Raw genomic sequence first — 23,273 nt, 5'->3', positions numbered from 1 at the left:
GTCCGTTTTGCTCTTGTGTGATGAGGAAAGCTTGTTTTACTTTACAGGCAGCTTTACTTGTAATGTAAATCAGAATAGGTAACATATACATATGTTTTCATTATGTTATTTTTAAATGTTCACAATCTTATTTTGATAAATGAAAAATTAGAAAAGTCATACCGTAGCTGTCGGCTAAAGTAGATGCTCAGTTGTGTGCCTTCATATCACGGCTGTTGGCTAAATTCGCTGTGCGCGTTCATCTGTGGCTATCAACTATAGTCGACACTTGTACCGAAGTGGTTAAAGAAGAAATCACATACTTCTGTGTATTGGTACCACTGAAATGCATGGTTTCAGTTTATTGTTGGGGACCTCTTAGGTGACCTGTTCCTTCCATGTTTCTCTAGCCAGCTTTTTCTTTGTATCTATTTAAAATCTTCTCCCCTATCATTAAGGTACCATGTCCTCACTCAGCAAAGGGGTAGAACAGAACTTCTTTAGCCAGCATCTTGCTACAAAACCTAATTTATCTATATCTCTCCCCATCCTTGGTGAATGAGCATATATAACCTATTGATTATACTCTTGGGAATCAGGGAGTCTTAGTTGGCTTCACATCCACCCTTGAAACCTTGGTTAGGTTAGTTAACCTCCTTAAAGTTTTGTTTCCTCATACATAAAAAGAGGGTAATAATACTTATAGGACTCCTAGGTGTTGTAGGACTTAACATAGTATCTTACAAGTACTAAACTTTCAATGCAAAATGATAATAATAAACAATCTTTTAAACAAGTAAATAAAGGGATCTCTTTTTTCTAGTGGAGGCTAAATCTTCTGCCAGTAAGTTGGGGCTCATCCCCTCTTGTTTTAGAGACCTTGTTCTTTTTTATTTTTACTCTTATTTTTCAAAATCAACTTTTCTGGTGCCTCATTCCCATCAGCATTTAAACATGCATAAATATTTCCTGATTTAAAAATCTTAACATACCCCTTTACTTTTGCAACTACTGTTCTACTTAAACTTTCTTCCATTCACAGCTAAATTTCTTGAATAAATTAATTCTGTTTTGTTTCTTTTGTTTATCTTTCACATACTCCTAAACCACTGAAATCTAGTTTTGACTCTCATCGTCCCACTGAAGTGACTTACCAGTGATTTCCCTGCATGAAGTCCAGTGGAGACATCTCATTGTTTTATCATAGATTTTTCATTAGAAGTTGATTTTGTATGCCATACTCTTCTTCTTGAAACACTTTTTCAGTTTGTGTGATATTTGTCTGGACCAGGAATGGGAAAGCTTTTCATGTTGGAAGGCCTCATTAATTTAGCTGTAATCAAATAAGGCCACATTCAAGAAACTTCATAGATTTACTTAAAAATATACATTATTTTATAAAAATCTGACTACTGTGTACTTAACAATTTAAAAAAAGACAACTATTAATTTTAAAGTTAACTAATCTTTTAATGACTTTGTTGTGTCTATTTTTTGTTGGAAAGCATTTGGATATTTGGTTGCAGCAAGGAGGCCCACAGTTTCAGTTGATTCTCTAGATGGGTATCAGTCATTTGTGACCTTAAAGGCATCTTGATTTGGGTTAGGTAGGACAATGTAGATTCATAGCACTAAGTGGTTGAAAAGCAAGAAAACATTTTTTGGGCATGTTGCTGAAGGCGTGAGTATTCTGCATTTTTCCGTATTTCAATTGGATCTTTCTTAGCATCAAACAATGACTTTAAAATGTCATCTACTGAAAACTCAGTCGATTCCATCTGTAGTTCTTTAAGCCTGGTGATATCAACCAGGTGAGGCTGAAATACTAATTTGAGTGTGATGTCATGATTCTCAGATTCAGTGAACCTTTCATTGTATTTTCCAATTAAACAGGTCTATTCTTAAAAGTGATTTGCATTTATTATCCTGCCCATCAGTGTGACCTTTGCTAACTGGGGAGAAGATTCATCCAAAATTTCCCTTTGAAGAAATGTTCTGCAAAAAAACCCTTTTGAAATGGTTGGATTTTTTGCCACATATCATATATGGACTTAGTTTTACCTTGCAAAAATGTTCCAAGTTGTTTTGATTTGAACATTCCTATAGAAATCTTTCAATAATTCACATTGCTGATTCTGTTCTCACGGAGACGGAATTTTGGCTAACACATGTCCCTGTGATAGCCAACATACTTTAGAATGATACAGCAATTCCACATTGAATACCTCATCTTTCAACTTTAGCATGTTATGAAACTGAGGATGGCATGTTGCATTTGCAGAAATATAGTTAACAGTAGTTATAACTTATTGCAAAGTATCACTTAAAATAATAGTAGCTTTAACACAGATTTTGCCGAGGGGAGATGCAATCAAAAGAAATGAGAGCATCTGGATCTGTTAATACTTTTTTATAAAAAATCTATGTAATAAATCCTTCTGTTTTCCTGCCAGTGCACCGTCTGTACGTACACTCACTAAATTTACCAAATTTAGTCCAGCTTCATGACATTTATCTTCAAAGTTGTTGAAAATATCTATTCCCTGTTTTCTGTTTTTAAAAGTGCCCAAAGCAAGTGAGTCTTTGTAGCAAAGAAAATCTTCTTTTATGACCCGAATGAAGTATAAAATCTGTGCTGAGTCAGTAGTAGTAGTTGATTCATCCATCCAAAGTGATTGAATAATATGTATTTTCCTTTTGAAGTATCATGAAGTTGTTAAGTTGAAGGCAAATTCATGCTGCTGATCAGTTATGGTTCTCCTTGAAAGAGGCAGTTGTTTGTACTGTGAAACCGTTATCAGGGTCTAAGCTTTGACAATGCATTCTTTCACAATTTCTCATCACTGAATGGCTTCTCTTTTTTCCCAAGTATATAAACTGCTTTATAAGTTGCTTCAGTGGCATTATTTCCAGGTCTTACTGCTGCTTGAAAGACTCGTCTTTGCTTTTGCTTTTCATCTTTTAATTTCCGCAGTACAACCTTTGGTGCCTTCCCTCTAATTTAAAATATTTATGGTCTTAATTAGTGTTATAATGCTGATGAGCATTGAGTTTCTTTAACGTTGATATTGTAATATCATAAAGTAAGCAAATCATCTTATCTTTAGCAGACAAGATAATACTGCCGTTCCTGATCCTCATTGACAAACCTATTTTTTTCTTTTAGCGTTCCATTGGTCTTTGACATGATGGGCTGTTAAGCAGACAGAATTTAAAAATACTGTTGAGCTGTGCAACTATCCACACATTTCACTTCAAACAGAAACACAGTTTGCACCCTTGTCAAAAGCTGATACGAATGGCCTACTTGACCCCCATAAACTTTCACCAACCAGCCTTGTGCAGTAGTGGTGCCAGTCAAGAGTGGGAAGTGAGAACTAAATCATAAGTGTAGCAGCCATCAATTTAGCTCTTATGACTTGCTAATGTTCTGATTGTGCTGGTCAATCTGGGAGGATTATTTTGTTGAAACTTATTTTGTTTTTTGCTATTTTAAATATGTTCATTTTAAAAATAAAATAAAAATATAAAAGACGAACAAAAATGCATTAACAAAAATAAAAAGATTTTATTCTGTAAATTCCTGTAATGTTCTGTAAATTGTTCTGTTAAATTTTGGATTCAATCAAAAGGCCGCAGTTAAGGTCATAGAAGGCCACATGTAGCCTTAAGGCCGCAGGTTCTCCACCCCTGTTCTGGATGGTCACCAAGTCTTATCTCACAAATTTCAAGGTCTTTCTGTCTGTGTTTTCACTACCTTAATATAGTCCATCTTTCCGCTGGGTTACTACAGCTGCTCATTAAATTGGTCTCCCTCTGTAGTCTTGCTCCTTTCTAAACCATTCTCCTTGTTCTGACATAAGTGATCTTTGTAAATTGCAAAATTTTTGTTATTCTCCAGCTTAAAACTCCTTAGGAAGTCCAGTCTTGGCTTTATGGGTCCCTGTATAATTGATTGACTTCTTCTCACAAGCTTTAACCAAACCTTTCTGGTCTTAAGTGCTGTAGTTTGCTTAGAAGCATTTCAGTGTCTGCATGATGTCCCTTCTTTTTGGAACAACCCTTGAACTTCTCCTTCTACTCCCTTTTCCCAGCTAATTCTCTGTCTCCTTTCTGGTCTCAGTTGAACTTCTTTTGGGAAGCCAGACCCTGAGAGATTTTTGTTTAATGCCCTCCTGCATTGTGTGCTTATGTCTTTATAGCACTTTAACACCGGTTATTGTAATTGTCTTTTTCCTTATTTGTGTTACTCCCTTGACTGATAGATACCTCTGCTAGGAAAAGCCCTTTTCCGCTTGGTTCACCATTATATCCTCAGTGCTTAATGTAGTACTTTAGCCTAATAGGTAAGTGACTAATGAATAAATGAGTGAGATCTTGCTGGTTCTCCAAGTTTGTGGAATACAAAAAATGATGTTAAAAATTATACTTCAGAATATAGAAATATACATATGGTTTGATTTAAGCCTTCTCTTTCTCTTTAAATCAGACCAAGTGACTAATTTTTCATTACTGATTTTAAGCTACACAAACAAAAATGCTAAGAGACAAAGAAAAAAATACAACTTAGCTGTTATACTTGATTTTTTTTTTTTTTTTTTTTAAGTTTCGTTGAGATATATTGTAGATTGCAAAGTAGATCTAGTCTAGGTAGCTTCCAAATACTAAGGTAGAATCTGGAAAGAAATCTGATAAACTTTTTAATAGAGGCCATGGAAAGAGCTATATTTTCAGGATTGTTGATGAAACCTTTATGCAAGAGAATACCTCTTTGAATCACATTAGAAAATGTACTTCTTTCAGAGAGCTAAATATGTAGAGAACATACCTAATGAAGACTTTTGGTGAGGGGCAAGTATTTTTGTACAATTGTTTGAGGTGGTTCAAAATCCTTTTAAATTAAGTATGACACATTTTCTGCTGTGAGTAGGATACATTTAATTTTTTAAAATAATATCTCCTGGTATTCCTCTTTCTCTGCCTTTGTACTCTGTTATTGGATTAGTATTTGTACTGGTGGATGAATAGGAGCAAAAGAGTTGTTAAATAGACTAGTTTTATTACTGGTTTTGCTATATTTAAAAGTAAAGCAGGAAGTTAAGGCCTCATGTTAGGTTTTGGGTCATATGAATTTTAGCTGTTAAGCTAACTCCCAGTATATAAAATCTAAGCTCAGGTAATCCAGATAAATTAGGATGTGTAACTAATCATATTATGGAAAGAATTTTATGGCAGGAATCTGCCACCAGTACTTAAGCCTTCTATCTTTTGGTAACATATGTCATTGGTAAAGTGGTAACAGTACCTATTTCAAAGGGTATTTTTTTTTTTTGAGACAGTCTCATTGTGTTGCCCGGCTAGAGTGTGGCAATCAGCCTAGCTCACAGCAACCTCAAACTCCTGGGCTCAAGCAATCCTTCTGCCTCAGCCTCCTGAGTAGCTGGGACTACAAGCATGCACCACCACGCCCAGCTAATTTTTTCTATATATTTTTAGTTGGCCAATTAATTTCTTTCTATTTTTAGTAGAGATGGAGTCTTGCTCTTGCTCAGGCTGGTTTCCAACTCCTGACCTTGAGCGATCCTCTTGCCTTAGCCTCCCAGAGTGCTAGGATTACAGGCGTCAGCCACCGCACCCAGCCTGTTTCAAAGGGTTTTTGATCAAGAATAAGTGTGGGTGGGCTTGGTGGCTGGTGCCTGTAGTCCCAGCCACTTTGGAGGCTGAGGCCAGAGAATCACTTGAGCCCAGGGGTTCAATGTTGCAGCGAGCTATGATTGCACCACTGTACTCGAGCCTGGGTAACAGAGCAAGACACCATCTCTTTAAAAAAGAATAAGTATGATTATATTTGTAAACATAACTAATATGTGCTCAGTAAATATTTGTGAAATGAGAGTATAGTTAGGGTAATAATAACTGTACAAAGAATGAAATTAATAGTAGCATAATGAGTAATATTATAAGATAGCAATAGCTATAGAAGAATTTTTTAAAAGTTTTTATTCTATCTTGCAATTTTAAAATTTTATATAAATCTAGCCCTTACCAGATGCTCATACACCTAAATATACTACCTTTACCGCTCATTTAAATACTCTTTAAAAACCACCATGCTATAAATACTTAAGTTGATCTAATATGACTATGTAAGAGAACTGCCATTACTAAATTGAAGGAACTATTGGCCTTAAATTTTTTCTCCCTCCAGCCTCCTCATCAGAATGTATTAAGAGTATATATTAACTGTGCCCAGATATAATAGTGCCTATTTTAATAGTGCCTATGTTACTACTGTGCTTAAAGCACTAAAATTGAAAGAATAGAATCGTACTTATTTAATAGCTTGTTATATAACTGTAGTAGGTCTGGAGATGAGATTTATTTGACACAGTTTTTACAATATTGTAAGTGCTTTAGCAACTATCACTCTTAAGCAGAATAGAGATGGTATCTAAAAAGGTGTTTTGAATAAATCTCCCTGTTGAGCATAGGTAGCAGCTGAGAATTATTTATAAACTGGTAAGTTCTGGAACCATTGATTGGAATGATTGCTCTGTGTAGTAAAATTTAACCAGGAATAAATGGCAGTAAGTTTGCCAGCATAAAAAGTTTGATTTTATTAATAAATTAATCAGTTGGGATCTCTTAAATTCTGATATGTCAACTGATGGGGTCTTATAAACATACTTCAACTAAATACTTTCCCACTTGCTATCCCAAGATAAAGCAATAGTAGCTACAAAGAAGGTTGAAAAGTTTGTTTATATTTACAAAATCAACATAGGTTTGAACTGTGTCTCCACTTTTAAAGCACGGATTTTCTTTTGCCTTTGCGGTCCCTGAGACAGCAAGACCAACCACTCCTTTCTTCTCTTCAGCCTACTTCACATGAAGACAATAAGGATTAAGATCTTCATGATGATCTATCTCCACTTAGTGAATAGTAAATATATTTTCTCTTCCTTATGATTTTCTTTTCTCTAGCTTACAGTATTGTAAGAATACTATGTGTAACACATATAACATTATAAAATGTGTTAATCACCTATTTATGTAATTGGTAAGGCTTCCTGTCAGTAGGCTATTAGTTAAGTTTTTGGGGTGTCAAAAGTTGTAGGTGGATTTTCAGCTATGTAGCGGTGAGGGTGTATCTGTGCTCCTAACCCCTGCATTGTTTGAGGGTCAACTCTTTATTAAAAAATAAAATTTTGTAAATAATAGTTCTAGATTTATGGAAAAATCTCAAACATATGGCAGAGAGTTCCCATATGGCCCCTACCCAGTTTCTCCTATTATTAATATCCTACAATTATATATTATATTTGTTATAATTGATGAATCAATATTAGTATATTATAATTAAATAAAATCTATACTTTATTGAGTGCCTTCGTTTTTACCTAATTTCCTTTTAATGTTCCAGAATTCCATATAAGAATGCATTTAGTTTTCATGTCTTTTTAGGCTTCTCTTGGCTGGAGCAATTTCTTAGACTTCTTGTTGATAAGTTTGGTGGTTCTAAGGGGCATTAGTCAGGTATTATAGATGCCTCTCAATTTGAATTTGTCTGAGGTTTTCCACATGATTAGACCAACATTATGGGTTTTTGGGAGGAAGACCACAGGATTAAAATGCCATTTTTGTCATATCATACTAAGGGCACATGCTATCAATAAGATTCATTGGTGTTGATATTGACCATGATCACCTGACTGAGATAGTATTTGTCAAGTTTCTTCACTGTAAGATTATTCTTTTTTCTTTTCCTTGTATGCTGTATTCTTTGTCAGGAAGTCACTATGCACAGCCCACACTTAAGGTTAGAAATTGTGTTCTGCATCCTTGATGACAGAGTATCGACATAAATTATTTGAAATTCTGTATGGGAAATTTTTCCTTTTCCCTGGTTTATTTATTTATATCAATAGGGACTCATAGTTATTTTATATTTTGTGTCATAATGCTGTCCTACTTTATTTTTGCTCATATTGTTCCAGCTTTGGCTGTTGGGAATCTTTGTTAGGTCCTGTGTCCCTTTGACATACCCCCATCAAGGTGGTGTCTTTTTTTGTTGTTTCTGTTTGTTTGTTGAGCACTTTCTTACTTTCTGGCATTACAAAATACTTCATGCTCATTTTGTATATTTCCTAGAATCAGCCATCTATCCAAGGAAGCCCAGTTCCCTTTATTGGATAATGGTATTAAAAACTAAGATTTGAGGCCGGGCGTGGTGGCTCACGCCTGTAATCCTAGCACTTTGGGAGGCCAAGGTGAGCGGATTGCTCAAGGTCAGGAGTTCAAAACCAGCCTGAGAGAGACCCCGTCTCTACCAAAAATAGAAAAATAAATTAATTGACCAACTAAAAATATATATACAAAAAATTAGCCAGGCATGGTGGCACGTGCCTGTAGTCCAAGCTACTCGGGAGGCTGAGGCAGTAGGATCGCTGAGCCCCGGAGACTGAGGTTGCTGTGAGCCAGGCTGACGCCACGGCACTCACTCTAGCCTGGGCAACAAAGTGAGACTCTGTCTCAAAAAAAAACAAACTAAGATTTGGTTGCTAAATGTGCTTATTGCTAATGGGATGTTATTATTTTTATTTAGCTGTCTCAGCTAACAGAGCAAGAAAATATGTGTGTGTACCAACCTATATATATATATATATATGTATATATATATATACATACACACACACACACATATCTGTAAAGATTATTCTATATGTAATCATCTATATCTGTACTGATCTAAGTATGAGTTCATTTGATGACTCCAACTCTAACCCATTTGCACATTGATCATTCTAGCCTCTTCCCCTTCCTTGTTTATCTGGGAGTTCTCACTCTAGCAGTGGCAAACCAGGCCATCTATCACTCATTTATTTAATTATTTAGTCCCATTATATATGGACATCCATATCAGAATTTTAAAACCATATCCCTGTGGGAAACAACTGTATCAACTAGAATACAGTGCTTTGGTGCAGTTCCTTTTGCATTTAGGCTTATGGAGGCTGCTCATTTCCAAAGTTGCTTATTGCTAAGGTTAGCACCTTTTCCTCCTATCCACTCAAATGAGGTTGTTTCACATAATTGTAATACAGTTAGATTTTCTTGTTGCTATGATCCCCTGAACTTCTAAATGACTTTTTAAAGATCTGCATATATAAAGGTTCATTTTTTTATGCTTAAAAGGTTTATGTGTTTTGATAAATGTGTGATGTTATATATCAACATCATGTATTTAACTCTCTTCCTTCCCTGCTGAACTTCTGGGAACTGCTGTTCTTTGTACTGTCTTTGTACTTTTGCCTTTTACAAATTATCATATGATTAGAATCATACAGTATTAGCCTTTTAGACAAGACATTTGCCTTTTAAATGCTCTTTTTCTAGTATCTTTAGAAACTTTGTTTTGGAATAACTTTGATGTAAGTCTAGTGCAAACTGCAGTTTAATATATCACTTCCCTAGACTGTCCTTTGATGGTAGTCATTCAGTATATGTTTGAATTTATCTACATCTAGGAAACTCACTACTTTATGAAATAGCTCATACCATTGTTCCTTTTAATTTGACAGAAAGTCTTTAGTTGTTGTTAAGCCTCAGATTCCTCCCTAGAACTTTTTACTCAACGATTTGAGTTTGAATTTGGGAGGGCTTGAAAAACATAGCAGGCTCTCTTATCTTAAAAACAATTTTAATATGCCCTTTTGTCAGGAAACTTTCTTTAACTTGCTGCTTTTCAGAACCCTAGTTGGTTAACAATAGTATACTATTTAATGACCTAGGACCAGCTGGTCCCTTTATAAACCACAATCATTATATTCCTGGTAATTTCCCTTTAGAAATAACTTCTATGAGAGAAAAGCTATTAGTGCCTCTAACTGTGAAGCAAAGGAAATTATTTTATAGGTCTTTTAAAATATCTTTCTCTCTGAGGTCACTTACTTTGCATACGTCTAGCTATAGGCAGACTGACAAACTTAGGTCTTAGATATGATTTTTTTCAATGAAATAAAACAGACTAATGTTATGTTTATGTATACAATATAAACTGCATCTATTTATAACTTAGGAAGAATCTATAGTAATGAATGACTATAGAGTAGAACAAGTGTCTATTAATCCTAGAATGTTTCGCTAAGAAAAAAGCTTTTGCAATCACCTATCTGGTTCATTCTTCTCATTTTAAAGCTGAAGAGAATGAGGCCCAAGGTTTAATGACTTGAATGAGGTTAGTTGTTGATAGAGCTGGGACTTGGATCTTAAAGTTCTAAAAGAGTAGAAATGATCTCTCTGTAACATTTTCTTCGTAGAAAACCTATTTTCCCTTTAAAAAAGCTTGTACACTGCCCACATACATACGAGAGTAATGAAATATTTACATGCAGTTATAATTATGAAATCAAATACCCTATAATTGCATAACCATTATCCAAGTTACAAAATAAAATATTGATAGCACTCCAAAAGTCTCCTGTGGATAGTTTCAGTTATACCTCACCCGTGTTCTCTTCTCATAGGTGACCACTATTTCACCTTTGAAAAACGTCATTCTTTGCTGTTTTAAAAGGTTTTAACCAGGCCAGGCGCGGTGGCTCACGCCTATAGTTCTAGCACTCTGGGAGGCCGAGGTGGGTGGATTGCTCAAGGTCAGGAGTTTGAAACCAGCCTGAACAAGAGCGAGACCCTGTCTTTACTAAAAAAAATAGAAAAATTTAATTGGCCAACTAAAAATATATAGAAAAAATTAGCTGGGCATGGTGACACAAGCTAGTCCCAGCTACCCTGGAGGCTAAGGCAGGAGGATTGCTTGTACCCAGGAGTTTGAGGTTGCTGTGAGCTAGGCTGATGCCACGGCACTCTAGCCAGGGTAATAGTGAGACTCTGTCTCAAAAAAAGAATGTTTTAACCACCTGTGTGTAACCCTAAACAATAAAGTTTAGTTTTTCATGCTTTTGAACCATACTACATATACTCTTTTATGATACATTATGTTTGTGATAATCATCTGTGTTGATGTAAATAGATGCCCATTTTCATTGTTGTATAATATTTTGTTATTTACCCATGCCATAAAGTATTTTGATTAGATGGACATCTATCAAATGTCCTCGTTTGGGTTGTTCCTAGTTTGGGGTTTTTATGAATAAGGCTGCTGTGAACATATGTCTCTTGTGTATATTCAAGAGTTTCTTTTTTTTTTTTTTTTTTTTGAGACAGAGTCTCACTTTGTTGTCCAGGCTAGAGTGAGTGCCGTGGCGTCAGCCTAGCTCACAGCAACCTCAAACTCCTGGGCTCGAGTGATCCTTCTGCCTCAGCCTCCCGAGTAGCTGGGACTACAGGCATGCGCCACTATGCCCGGCTAATTTTTTTTATATATATATCAGTTGGCCAATTAATTTCTTTCTGTTTATAGTAGAGACGGGGTCTCGCTCTTGCTCAGGCTGGTTTTGAACTCCTGACCTTGAGCAATCCGCCCGCCTCGGCCTCCCAAGAGCTAGGAAGAGTTTCTTGAGGTTACATACCCAGGTATGGGATATGTGGGTCTTGGAGTATATACATCTTTAGCCTTACTAGTTAATTCCAAACTGAAATATTCTGGTCCAGTCTGAGAGAGCTCTCTATTTTCTGTTCACCCATATTCCTAGATTACAGTCTTTAAGGATCTCAACCCAAAGCCTGGCCTGGTTTCCCAGGGCCTCTACCCTAGACTTCAACTTTGATCTTCTACTATTTAAAGCACTGCTCAGCCCCTCAGTCTACTCTGGGATCAGTAAATTGCTGTGCTTTCCAAACATGCTTCATCGCTCTGATTTCCATCTTGTCGATCTTGAGGTAGTAATAACCTCACAATCTTGTTAGCTCTTTGCGTTTAAGAACTTTAAGAATTTTTTCCAGCTTTTTATCGATTGTCTTCAGTGAAGAGTTTGTTATGAATTTGTCTAGTCTGTATTTTCTAGAAGTCTAAATTTGTCCCTGTTGAGCTTTTAGTTTTTAAATATGTTTTAAATAATTTTATTTGCTTCCTTTTCAAAGCTACATACTCAGTTTTTGTAGTTTGCTATTACCTGTAAAATTTCCTTTTTCTTTTTTTTTGAGACAGAGTCTCACTTGGTTGCCCAGGTTAGAGTGCTGTGGTGTCAGCCTAGCTCACAGCAACCTCAGACTCTTGGACTCAAGCAATCCTTCTGCCTCAGCCTCCCCGAGTAGCTGGGACTACAGCCATGTACCATCATGCCCAGCTTATTGTGTGTGTGTGTGTGTGTGTATAATAGATAGATTTTTTTTTTTTTTTTGTCCATCCAATTTCTTTCTATTTGTTTAGTAGAGACAGGCTCCCACTCTTGCTCAGGCTGGTCTTGAACTCCTTAGCTCAAACGATTCTCCATTCTCCTGCCTCGGCCTCCCAGAGTGCTAGGATTACAGTTGTGAGCCACCACGCCCGGCCCCCTGTAAATATTTTCAAGCTCATCTTTTATTCTTATTCTTTATGTCTTACTTTCTTGTATGCTTGATAATTCTTTAATGTGAGCTATTCACTTTCTTTGGAAAATTATTTATGGGTTGTCTTTGAGGCCTGGAATGAAGATGTATTCCTCCAGAGAGTATGGCATTTGCTCCTGTGGGTATCTTGGTGCAGGGTTGGGAGTTAGAAGCGGTTGTGTACCAGTCCAGGACTCCTGCCTTAAACTATAGTCATGGCTTGAGGTTTTTTGAGCCACCCAAGCAATATGATTTTGGGCAGTAAATGTGTGTTCTTTCCTTGGGGGTGGGAGTGAAAGATAGGGTAGCAGCTTGATAGACTACGTATCCTGGTGACTTTGTGTTTTGTTTCCTGGCCAAATTCTAGAAACTTGAGCTCAAGCTTTCATGGTTCAGTAGCTGCCCTCAAGCCAAACACAGTTTTAATACTTTCTTTCGCTTTCCCAGTTTATTCTTTCACTTAGATTTTGGCCTGTTAATAAAACCTTAGTATGTTGCTGGTTCTTCTTTTAAAATAAAATACTTTTAAAATAACTAGTAAATGTGATGGTTTTTTGTTGTTGTTGATTTTTAATTCAGTATTTTAGTTATTTTCAGTACAGCGTTGATCTTTATAACTGAAAGATATATTATTGGAAGCTGAGTTTCTAACACAGAATATCATAAAAAGGATTTTGATCATACTTTAATAATTTCTGGATTTTCATTGAAAGTGAATGGCAGATTATTTGTGAGTCATTTAATTTGCTGTTCTCATAGAATTTTTCAGCTTTTCATGAAGGAAGAAAAAGAATCATTATACATCTCCTGTTTCACCAAATAGATAATTTTTTTAAATTGTATGTTCTGCTTACATACATTTATTTTTATGTCACCTCTTGTCATCTGTATGTTTAATCAAGCTCAATGTTCATAGTGTAATCAAATGGCTCTTTTCTAGTAGCAAAGTATAGTGAAGGAAGTGCTTCTTTATTTCTCAGCTCTTATTTAGGAAAACTATAAAAGTTAGAAAATTTAAGAGAGTAGTGTGATAAACATCTGTATGCCTTTACCTAAATTCATTAGTTGTTAACAGCTTAACATTTTCCAACATATATTTTCTCCTTTTTCCTTATTCTTCTTATCTGGCATAGTAAACTTTTCTTATTGCCGAGTCATTTAAAAGTACATTGTATAGACTCCTCACTCCAATACTTCAGCATATGTCTCCAAAAAAGAAGGGCATTTCCCTGTATAACCTTAAAATTTTTCCATTTATCCACAAAAATGTCCTTTATAGCCATTTTCCCACTTCTGGGATTTAATCCAAGATTATGCATTACATTTGCTTGTCATGTCTCCGTATCCTTTAATTTAGAGCAGGGCTTGGCAAACTTTTTCTTTTTAAATTTTTAAATTTTATTTTCTTGGAAAACGTATGATCACTACTGGCAAACTTTTTCCTAAAGGGACAGGTAGTAAATATTTTAGGTTCTGTGGTTAATGTGGTTTCTATTGCAACTACTCCACTCTGTCATTGTAGCTAAAAAGCAGCTATAGACATTATGTAAACAAATGGGTGACTGTTTTCCAATTGATAAAACTTTATTTATAAAAACAGGCAAGGCATAGCTTGTAGACTACTGATCTAGAATAGCTCCCCATCTTTTTTGTTTGTAGTGACATTATTTAATGACTATTTTGAACAATCAGGCCAATTTTGGGGCAGAATTTTCCCTATCAGGATTTTCAAAAATGTTTTCTCATTAGTATGTTAAGATTACAAATACCCATGTAATCTTAAGAGTTGTTTCCACAATAGAAATGGAAATCTGGTTTTTTGAAAAAGATTCTGGTGCAACTAAAAGTAATATTTTTTCCTCTCTTTCTCTGTTAGCATCTCCCTTCTTCCCTACCTCCCTTCATCCCTCTCTCTAATGATTATTGTGTATGTAATATTACTGCCTAGAAATTGGAATAAAATTAACTTCCAAATTGCTGACTCTTTGGTATTCTCCTTCAAACATCAGGGTTTTTACATGTATGCTCTTTCATGTAAATGTTTTTATATTCACAGATGTGAATAAACAATTCAAGAGGACTTGGATACTGAAAGGTAGTGAAAATAACTTAAATATAGACTTGAAAGGGTATTTATATTGTAGCCAAAATAATTCCATAATGTAAAACCTAAAAATGTCTCTATGTTGGAGACATGTTATGTAAAATGAACGATTCTTTGCCCTAGTTAGCTCACTATTCTTAGCATTGTGTAATATTCAGCTTTAGAAATAGATAACAAGTCATTTTGATAGGTTTAATACAAAACTGTCCTTAAGAAAAAGCTGTAATTATACTTAGATCTATGTAAAAATATGTGTAATTTTTAAAGTTCTTTCTTCTTGCTTGGTTTGGTGAGTAGCAAAAGTGAAAGTAGCATGTTTTACTGGAATTTAAGACTTTCAGGAGTTTTAGTTTCCTTTAAATATCTGTCTGAACATTGGTGGTGATGGGTGCTATCCTACCTTCTTTTATTGGTTTTGACTTAGACAAAGTTTTTCTTCATATTGTGCTTTTATCAAAATTTGCTCCTGGTTTCACCCTTTATACCATGTAAAACAGGTCTAGTGCTTTTTTTCTACATAGGTGTTTTAAATAAAGATTGACATGATATTCTATTGGAGGTTTTCATTTCTTGACTAAATATTCCCAGAGTCTTTAACCATTCCTCACATCACACCCTCACCATAAATAACTGGTATGATATTGGCAAATTATTTTATCTGTGCTTTGCTTTTCTTATCTTTATAAAAGGATAATAATATCTGTCTCAATTTGTGAGGGTTGAATTATTACACTTAAAATACAGCAGTGTCTAATATGTAGTACAGTCAGTGAATGTTAGGCACTACAGTTGATTCTTGAACAACACGGGGATTAGGGACGCAGATCTCCCCTGTAGTAGAAAATTCACATATAACTTTTGACTCCTCCGGAACTTAACTGCTAATAGCCTACTGTTGACTAAGTCTTACTGATAACAGAAATAGCCAATTAATATGTATATATTTTTTTTTTTTTTGAGACAGTCTCACTCTGTTGCCTGGGCTAGAGTGCCATGGCGCCAGCCTAGCTCACAGCAACCTCAAACTCCTGGGCTCAAGCGATCCTCCTGCCTCAGCCTTCCCAGTAGCTGGGACTACAGGCATGTACCACCATGCCCGGCTGATTTTTTCTATATATTTTAGTTGGCCAATTAATTTTTTTCTATTTGTTTTTAGTAGAGATGGGGTCTTGCCCTTGCTCAGGCTGGTTCTCCGAACTCTTGACCTTGAGCAATCCTCCCGCCTTGGCCTCCCAGTGTGCTAGGATTAAAGGCGTGAGCCACCATGCCTGGCATGTTATATGTATTAAATACTGTATTCTTACAGTAAAGTAAGAGAAAAGAAAATGTTGATAAGGAAGAAAAAAATGTATTTACTCTTCATTAAGTGGTAGTGGGTCACCATAAAGGTCTTCATCTCGAGTCTTCTGGTTTAGCAGGCTGAGTAAGGACAAGGAGGAAGTAGAGGGGTTGGTTTTGTTGTCTCAGGGATGGCAGAGATGGAAGAAAGTTTGTGTATAAGTGGACCCACACAGTTAAATCATGTATTGTTTGAGGGTCAACTGTATTGTTACTTCTTATTGCATTGTTTCTCATCCGTCTTGTCTGTGTATGAACCTGTTTGTCTTTTTCAAAGCCCAACTGAATGCAGTGGCAGGTGTGATCTGATTATCCCAGAGGAATATAATAGTCACCTCCCCAGTTCATTTGGACCAAAGTTGGGGTTTTGTTTTTTAAAAATTCATTGTGCAAAAATTGAAACATACATAAAAGTAGACAACTTGTGTGAATAGACCCTCACATACCTACCCTCTATCCCCAATAACATGGCCAATCCTAACCCATTCACACACTCCATCTGGCTCCTTTTCTCTCTGGTATATAGTTCCTCTGTTGTATCTAAGTGCCATGATTTTTCTGATTTATCTTGATAATTACTCAAGATTTTAGGATAATGCCTATTTTCTTAATAAATAATTATTAAATTAATGAACAAATGAATCTTGCCTTGGATTCATGCTTGGATCAGCCTCTGTAGTTTGTTTTTGAAGGTGGAGTGGGTTGGGTGGGTGAGATAAAAAATAGATTTGTTGATAGCATACTGTTTGTGTGGTTTTTTTTTAAATGATTTCTTTCATATCTGCAGAAGGATATATATGATAATCTTATTGGTAAAATCTCTGAGTACTCTAGGAAATAATTCAATGTATCTGGGATAGAAGACTGAAATTCACTATTTTCTTGCAGTCTTTTCATTATTCTGGGCTTTAAGACTTTAGCAGTGTTTAAGCCTTCCAATCTGATAATCATTTTGTCTTAACTAAAAAGAAGCAAAATTGGAGTTGAAGAATTATATTTCCTTTGTCACCTTTGTTGAAATTATTTTTTAAAGCCAGATTTATTATGGAGTAATTTACATACAGTAAAATTGTTAATGATTTACTGGCTTCAAATAGAGGCCTTTCTTCCCAGTGTCAGTTTGCTCCAAACATAACAAAGGACAGTTGCCTTTGTAACTGTAGCACTTTTTTTTAAGCCTCAGCTTAATTTTTCACAATTGTGTTCTTACACCTTGTTTTTATTATGCCTCCAGCAGTTTGCTAAAAGTTGAATAGACTCGCAATTGTTTTTCTTTTTTTTTTTCTTTTTTTTTTTTTTTTTTCTTTTCTTTTCTCATAGCTCTTTTCTGGGAACTCGCAATTGTTTTTCAAGTGAAACTAAAGTGTGTAACTGCTACCTAAAACAGGGATAGAGACACCATGGCAATTCTTTATTTGTATTTAGATAGTGGGGTTGGAATTCTGGAGGTGAAGTATAACAGTTAAGAGTATTATAGAGAAGATAGCTTCTAGCACTGAGCTCACTAGTATCATCCTGAAATTGAGCCTAGGTGAGCCTGCCCAGTAGTAACAGCCAGCTGAGGCACGGTTTGCCTACTCCATACACCTCAAATTAAAAGGAGGATTGGCCGGGCGAGGTGGCTCATGCCTGTAATCCTAGCACTCTGGGAGGCCTAGGCGGGCGGATTGCTCGAGGTCAGGAGTTCCAAACCAGCCTGAGCAAGAGCGAGACCCCGTCTCTACTATAAATGGAAAGAAATTAATTGGCCGACTAAAAATATATACAAAAATTAGCCGTGCATGGTGGTGCATGCCTGTAGTCCCAGCTACTCGGGAGGCTGAGGCAGGAGGATTGCTTGAGCCCAGGAGTTTGAGGTTGCTGTGAGCTAGGCTGCCGCCACGGCACTCACTCTAGCCTGGGCAACAAAGTGAGACTCTGTCTCAAAAATAAATGAATGAATGAATGAATGAATGAATGGAGGATTAGTGAAAGTGAGTTTAGCCTTCACCTCTGTAACTAAGCCGGTAGTGCCTTAGTATAGCCCTAGCTAGTTTTTGCACTCAGTACTAACGTTTAAGTAAAGTAACTTTAGCTTGAGAGGAGTCTCACCCTTCAATGTTAGCAGTTTTACCTTAATTATTAAACATTTTATCAGGAATTAATTAACAAGAACTTAAGAGCCAGAATAAGATGTTTTAGACATGAGACTGAGAAAGTGTTCTGATAGAGCACATCATGTAGCAATTATATCATGGCTGTGAACCTCAAAATTGCTTTTTTTTTTACCTTTGATATTTCTGCTAGTTTGCTGACTTTTTTTTAAAATTTTTTTTATTTCGGCATATTATGGGGGTACAGATTTTAAGGTTTCAATAAATGCCCTTTCCCCCCTCCCCCCACAAGTCTGAGTCTCCAGCATGACCATCTCACAGATGGTGCACATCTCACTCATTATATATGTATATACCCGCCCCCCTCCCCCCTGCCCAGTACCCTATTACTGCAGTACCTATGTGACCACTTAGGTGCTGTTCAGTTAATACCAATTTGCTGGTGAGTATATGTGGTGCTTGTTTTTCCATTCTTGGGAAACTTAATAGTATGGGTTCAAGCTCTAACCAGGAAAATATGAGATGTGCTATATCACCATTGTTTCTTAGACCTGAATAGTACTCCATGGTATACATATACCACATTTTATTAATCCATTCTTGGATTGATGGGCACTTGGGCTGTTTCCACAGCCTTGCAATTATGAATTGTGCTGCTATAAACATTCGAGTGCAGGTGTCTTTTTTGTAGAGTATCATTGGATCATTTGGGTAGATGCCCAGCAATGGGATTGCTGGATCAAATGGTAGATTCACTTGTATCGCTTTAAGGTATCTCCATATTGCTTTCCACAGAGGTTGAACTAATTGGAAGTCCCACCAGCAGTGTAGGAGTATAGAATTTTTTTATTTCCATCTTGATTTCTTCATTTATGAAGTAATCATTTAGTAGGAGGTTGTTTAATTTCCACGTTTTTTTTTTGTTTTTTTTTTTTGTTTTTTTTTTTTGAGACAGAGTCTCGCTTTGTTGTCCAGGCTAGAGTGAGTGCCGTGGCGTTAGCCTAGCTCACAGCAACCTCAAACTCCTGGGCTCAAGCAATCCTTCTGCCTCAGCCTCCCGAGTAGCTGGGACTACAGGCATGCGCCACCATGCCCGGCTAATTTTTTTTTTATATATATATCAGTTGGCCAATTAATTTCTTTCTATTTATAGTAGAGACGGGGTCTTGCTCTTGCTCAGGCTGCTTTTGAACTCCTGACCTTGAGCAATCCGCCCGTCTCGGCCTCCCAAGAGCTAGGATTACAGGCGTGAGCCACCGCGCCCGGCCTCTATTTTTTTTTTTAATTTCTTGAGATTTACTTTGTGTAAATCTCTAGGATATGGTCAATCTTAGAGAACGTATATTCAGTGGATTTTGGGTAGAATGTCCTGTAGATGTCAGTCAGACCCAGTTGTTCCAGGGTTTTGTTTAAGTCCATTATTTCTTTATTAATTTTCTGTTTGGAGGATCTGTCTTGTGCCGTCAGTAGGGTGTTGAAATCTCCGGTGATTATGGAGTTGCTATTAATCCTTTTGCTTAGATCCAGTAAGTTTTGCATTATGAAACTGGGGGCCCCTAAGTTGGGTGCATATATATTTAAAATTGTTATCTCTTCTTGTTGAAGTGTGCCCTTCACCATTATATAATGACCCTCTTTGTCTTTCACTACTTTTGTTGGTTTAAAAACTAAATCGTCTGAAATTAGAACTGCCACGCCAGCCTTCTTTTGGCTTCCACTTGCCTGGAATACTGATCTCCACCCTTTTACTTTTAGTCTATATGCATCCTTGCAGGTTAGATGTGTTTCCTGAAGACAGCATAGACTTGGCCTGTATTTTCTTATCCATTCAGCCAGCCTATGTCTCTTGAGTGGAGAGTTTAAGCCATTCACATTTATTGAGAGAACTGATAGGTAAGGTAGATTACTGTTCATTCTGTTGGGTTGGATGTTGTTGCTTTGATTTCTCTCTTGAGCCATTGTATTATCTGGCCTTTAATCTTTGGGTTTTGGTTGTTTTTATATTCGTGAGTTTTTATTATGGTGTTCCGTGCGTAGCACTGTTTTGAGTACTTCTTGTCGGGCTGGTCTTGTCTTGGTGAATTCTCTGAGACTTTGCTTGTTTGAGAATGTCTTTATTTCTCCTTTATATATGAAGCTTAGTTTTGCAGGGAAGAAGATTCTAGGCTGGGCATTGTTTTGTTTCAGAAGAGTGAGAATGGGGCCCCAGTCTCTCCTTGCTTGTATAGTCTCATTAGAGAAGTCTGGTGTTATTCGAATTGGCTTTCCCTTGTATGTCACTTGCTTCTTTTGTCTTACAGCTCTTAGAAGGGCCTCTTTAGTTGATATTTTGGTCAGTCTGATGACTGCATGTCGTGACGTCTTCCTGTTTGCATTGAATCTCCCAGGGTTCCTCTGAGCTTCTTGAACTTGTATATTGAGATTTTGAGCAAGGCCTGGGAAATTCTCCTCTATTATATCTTCAAATAGCTTGTCTAACCCTTGGGTGTTGTCTTCTTCCCCTTCTGGTAACCCTATGACCCTCACATTAGGTTTCTTCACATAATCCCACATCTCTTGTAGGCTTTGCTCTTTTCTCTTGTTTCTCTGCTCTATCTCTGTGATGGTTTTATTTAGTTGGAGGGTGTTATCTTCAAGCTCTGAGATTCTTTTTTCTGTTTGATCTACCCTGTTCTTGAGACTTTCCACTGTATTTTGTAGTTCCCTGAATTGATTCTTCATTTCCAGGAGTTCGGTTACACTTTTCTTCATTGTGTCCAATTCTTTTTCCAGATCCTGGAGGCTTTTGTGGTTTCTTTGTGTTGGTTATTGAGTTGTTGTTGCAGCTCGGTGAGTGTTCTTATGATCCACATACGGAATTCCTCTTCTGTCATTTTGGTTGCCTGATTTGGGTTGGTGTCCGTTTCTCTAGGGGGCTGGTGCTCCTCTTTGGGGGTGTGTTTTCCATTTGGTTCTTCATATTTCCTGAGTTCCTTCGCTGATTTCTTCCCATGTCGATCAGTTGTTGTTTCTTTCCTTTAGGTTTTTGTTTGGATATTCACATGCCTTGTTTAGTTTCTGAGCCGTTAGGTGGTGTCTGTGGGTGAGATTCGACCACTCCCTGTATAATGAGTCAGTGGGTGCCGTGATAAGGCTGTGCAGGATGCCGTCCCTGTCAGTGGGTGGCGCTTGCTTGGAGGAACAGGCTATGCTGTTGTTTTTGTGTCCTGTTATCAGCTCTTGTTCTGGGCGGAGCTGGGTTGGGTAAGCCTGCCCTCAGGCACCACCAATGCAATTAGCAGGGGTCAAAGTTCTGTTCTCTGCTTCCAGGAAAAGCTGTCAGGGCAGGGCTGGAATGGTCCCGCTCAGCCAGAAAGTCTGCTTGTGGGGGTAGGGCTGTCTGAGACCCGCAGTCTGGAGCGGCCCTCGCTTCTTTCCACCCTCCCCAACTCCGCAGCTACTCCTGGGCCTCTGCCAGCAGTCCAGATCACACGTCACCAGGCCTCCCCGATTGTGATGCCTGCGGGGAGGTTCCCTGCGCAGAAACGCTGCCTGGGCTGGGCGCATGGCCTCCCTTTGGTGGGAGGTTTGCCCTCTAGGACGCTGATATGCCCCTGGAGGCACACACACCTCCGCAGGCTGTTCACAAATATCCCTTCTGTGCCCCGGGCAATGCTAGACCTCGTTGCACGGGATCTGGTCTGCAGGTCCGACCTCTGGGTCCCAGAGGTCAAACTGTATCCCCACCAGGGAGGGGAGTTCCGGTCCCAATTCACCCACAGGGAGCCCAAGCTGTGTCTGTGTCTCTCAGCCTCTGAGTCAACACCGTTCTCCTGGGAACACTGTGCCAGCAGCACCTGGGAGGGCTGGCGGGTAGGGAGCTCACAGTCTGAGTTCCCCTTAGTCAGCTGTAGGGTCCCAAAAGGGAAGGTCCCGTTCCCTGCAGGTGCCTCCGGCTGGTGGCTGTATTGTCTCTCTGGGCAGCTGCAGGTAGGGTGGGCGGAGGGGAGAAGGAGGCAATATGGCGCCTGCCGCGCTGCTCGGGTCTGTGCACACGGAGGTGCACAGGGATTTGGGAGTCTGGTGCCATGTCCGCTACAGGCTCACCACTAGCTGGCGGCAGCTGTCTCTGGGCTGGTGTCTGCAGGTTTCTCCACCCGCTGGGGAGCCCACCAGCAGTCCCAAATGCAGGGGAGGGGAAAGGTGATTTATCCACCTACCCTTTTCGCTGGTCTCCAGTCTGCTCCGGCGGTCTCAGCTTCCAGTTCTCCTCCGCAGCCTCCTCCTGTGGAGTCTCCCGGTGTCTTAGGTACCCCTCCTTCCGGCCCTCATCTGCTGTATGCTCGCCTTCTTGCTTCTTTTTTCTAATTTCTGCTAGAATCTGTCTTTTCTGCAGAGACTCTCTTTCTGGCGGTGCTTCTCATCCACCATCTTGATCCTAATCCATTTGCTGACTTCTTTTTTTTTTTTTTTTTTTGAGACAGAGTCTCACTTTGTTGCCCAGGCTAGAGTGAGTGCCGTGGCATTAGCCTGGCTCACAGCAACTTCAATCTCCGGGGCTCAGCGATCCTACTGCCTCAGCCTCCCGAGTAGCTGGGACTACAGGCATGCGCTACCATGCCCGGCTAATTTTTTGTATATAGATTTTTAGTTGGTCAATTAATTTATTTCTATTTTTGGTAGAGACAGGGTCTCACTCAGGCTGGTTTCGAACCCCTGACCTTGAGCAATCCGCCTGCCTCGGCCTCCCAAAGTGCTAGGATTACAGGCGTGAGCCACCACGCCCGGCCTATTTGCTGACTTCTTAACTTAAAAGATTCAGTGTACTTCTTGGTTCAACAGAACATCTGTCCATTCATTTATTTGTTCAGAAAATACTTATTGAGCATCTTAATACTGGGAAGTGTGTTGAATAGTGGCTAAACAAAACGTGAACAAAACAAATGTGCTTGCCATTTATACAGTTTACAGTCTAGTGGGAAACAATGAAATTTATTTGAAGCCATAAAGAAAAATTGTGCTTCACTAATATTTTAAGGACTTAACTGCTTATTTTAAAGGGAACTTGGAGTGACTTTTTCTGGATTCTTTTTGGAAAATGTATTTGAGCATTGAGAGCTTTTGGGTTAACATGTTTCTCTGTGTATTGATAAGTGAAATTAGACATTAGAGGGAGACAAGGCAATTTGAAAAGTGATAGAGAATATTAATTGGAATATGTGAACTGTAGTGAGATTTCAGGATAATGACAAGTAGTAGATTTGTGTGGGTAAACTGTATGTTAAGTGTGC

At 38.0% G+C, this 23,273-nt stretch overlaps 1 protein-coding gene across 4 annotated transcripts in view; it reads left to right on the top strand.

Annotated features, from left to right (window-relative positions):
- ZZZ3 (zinc finger ZZ-type containing 3) overlaps positions 1-23,273 on the top strand; it is a 111,290-nt gene that overhangs the window by 69,776 nt on the left and 18,241 nt on the right. The window lies entirely within an intron of this gene.

This window comes from Microcebus murinus, chromosome 2 (assembly GCF_040939455.1).
Source record: "Microcebus murinus isolate Inina chromosome 2, M.murinus_Inina_mat1.0, whole genome shotgun sequence".
NCBI classification, from domain to species: domain Eukaryota; kingdom Metazoa; phylum Chordata; class Mammalia; order Primates; family Cheirogaleidae; genus Microcebus; species Microcebus murinus.
Note: the sequence above shows the minus strand (reverse complement) of the source record. Positions and strands in the feature narration are given on the sequence as shown.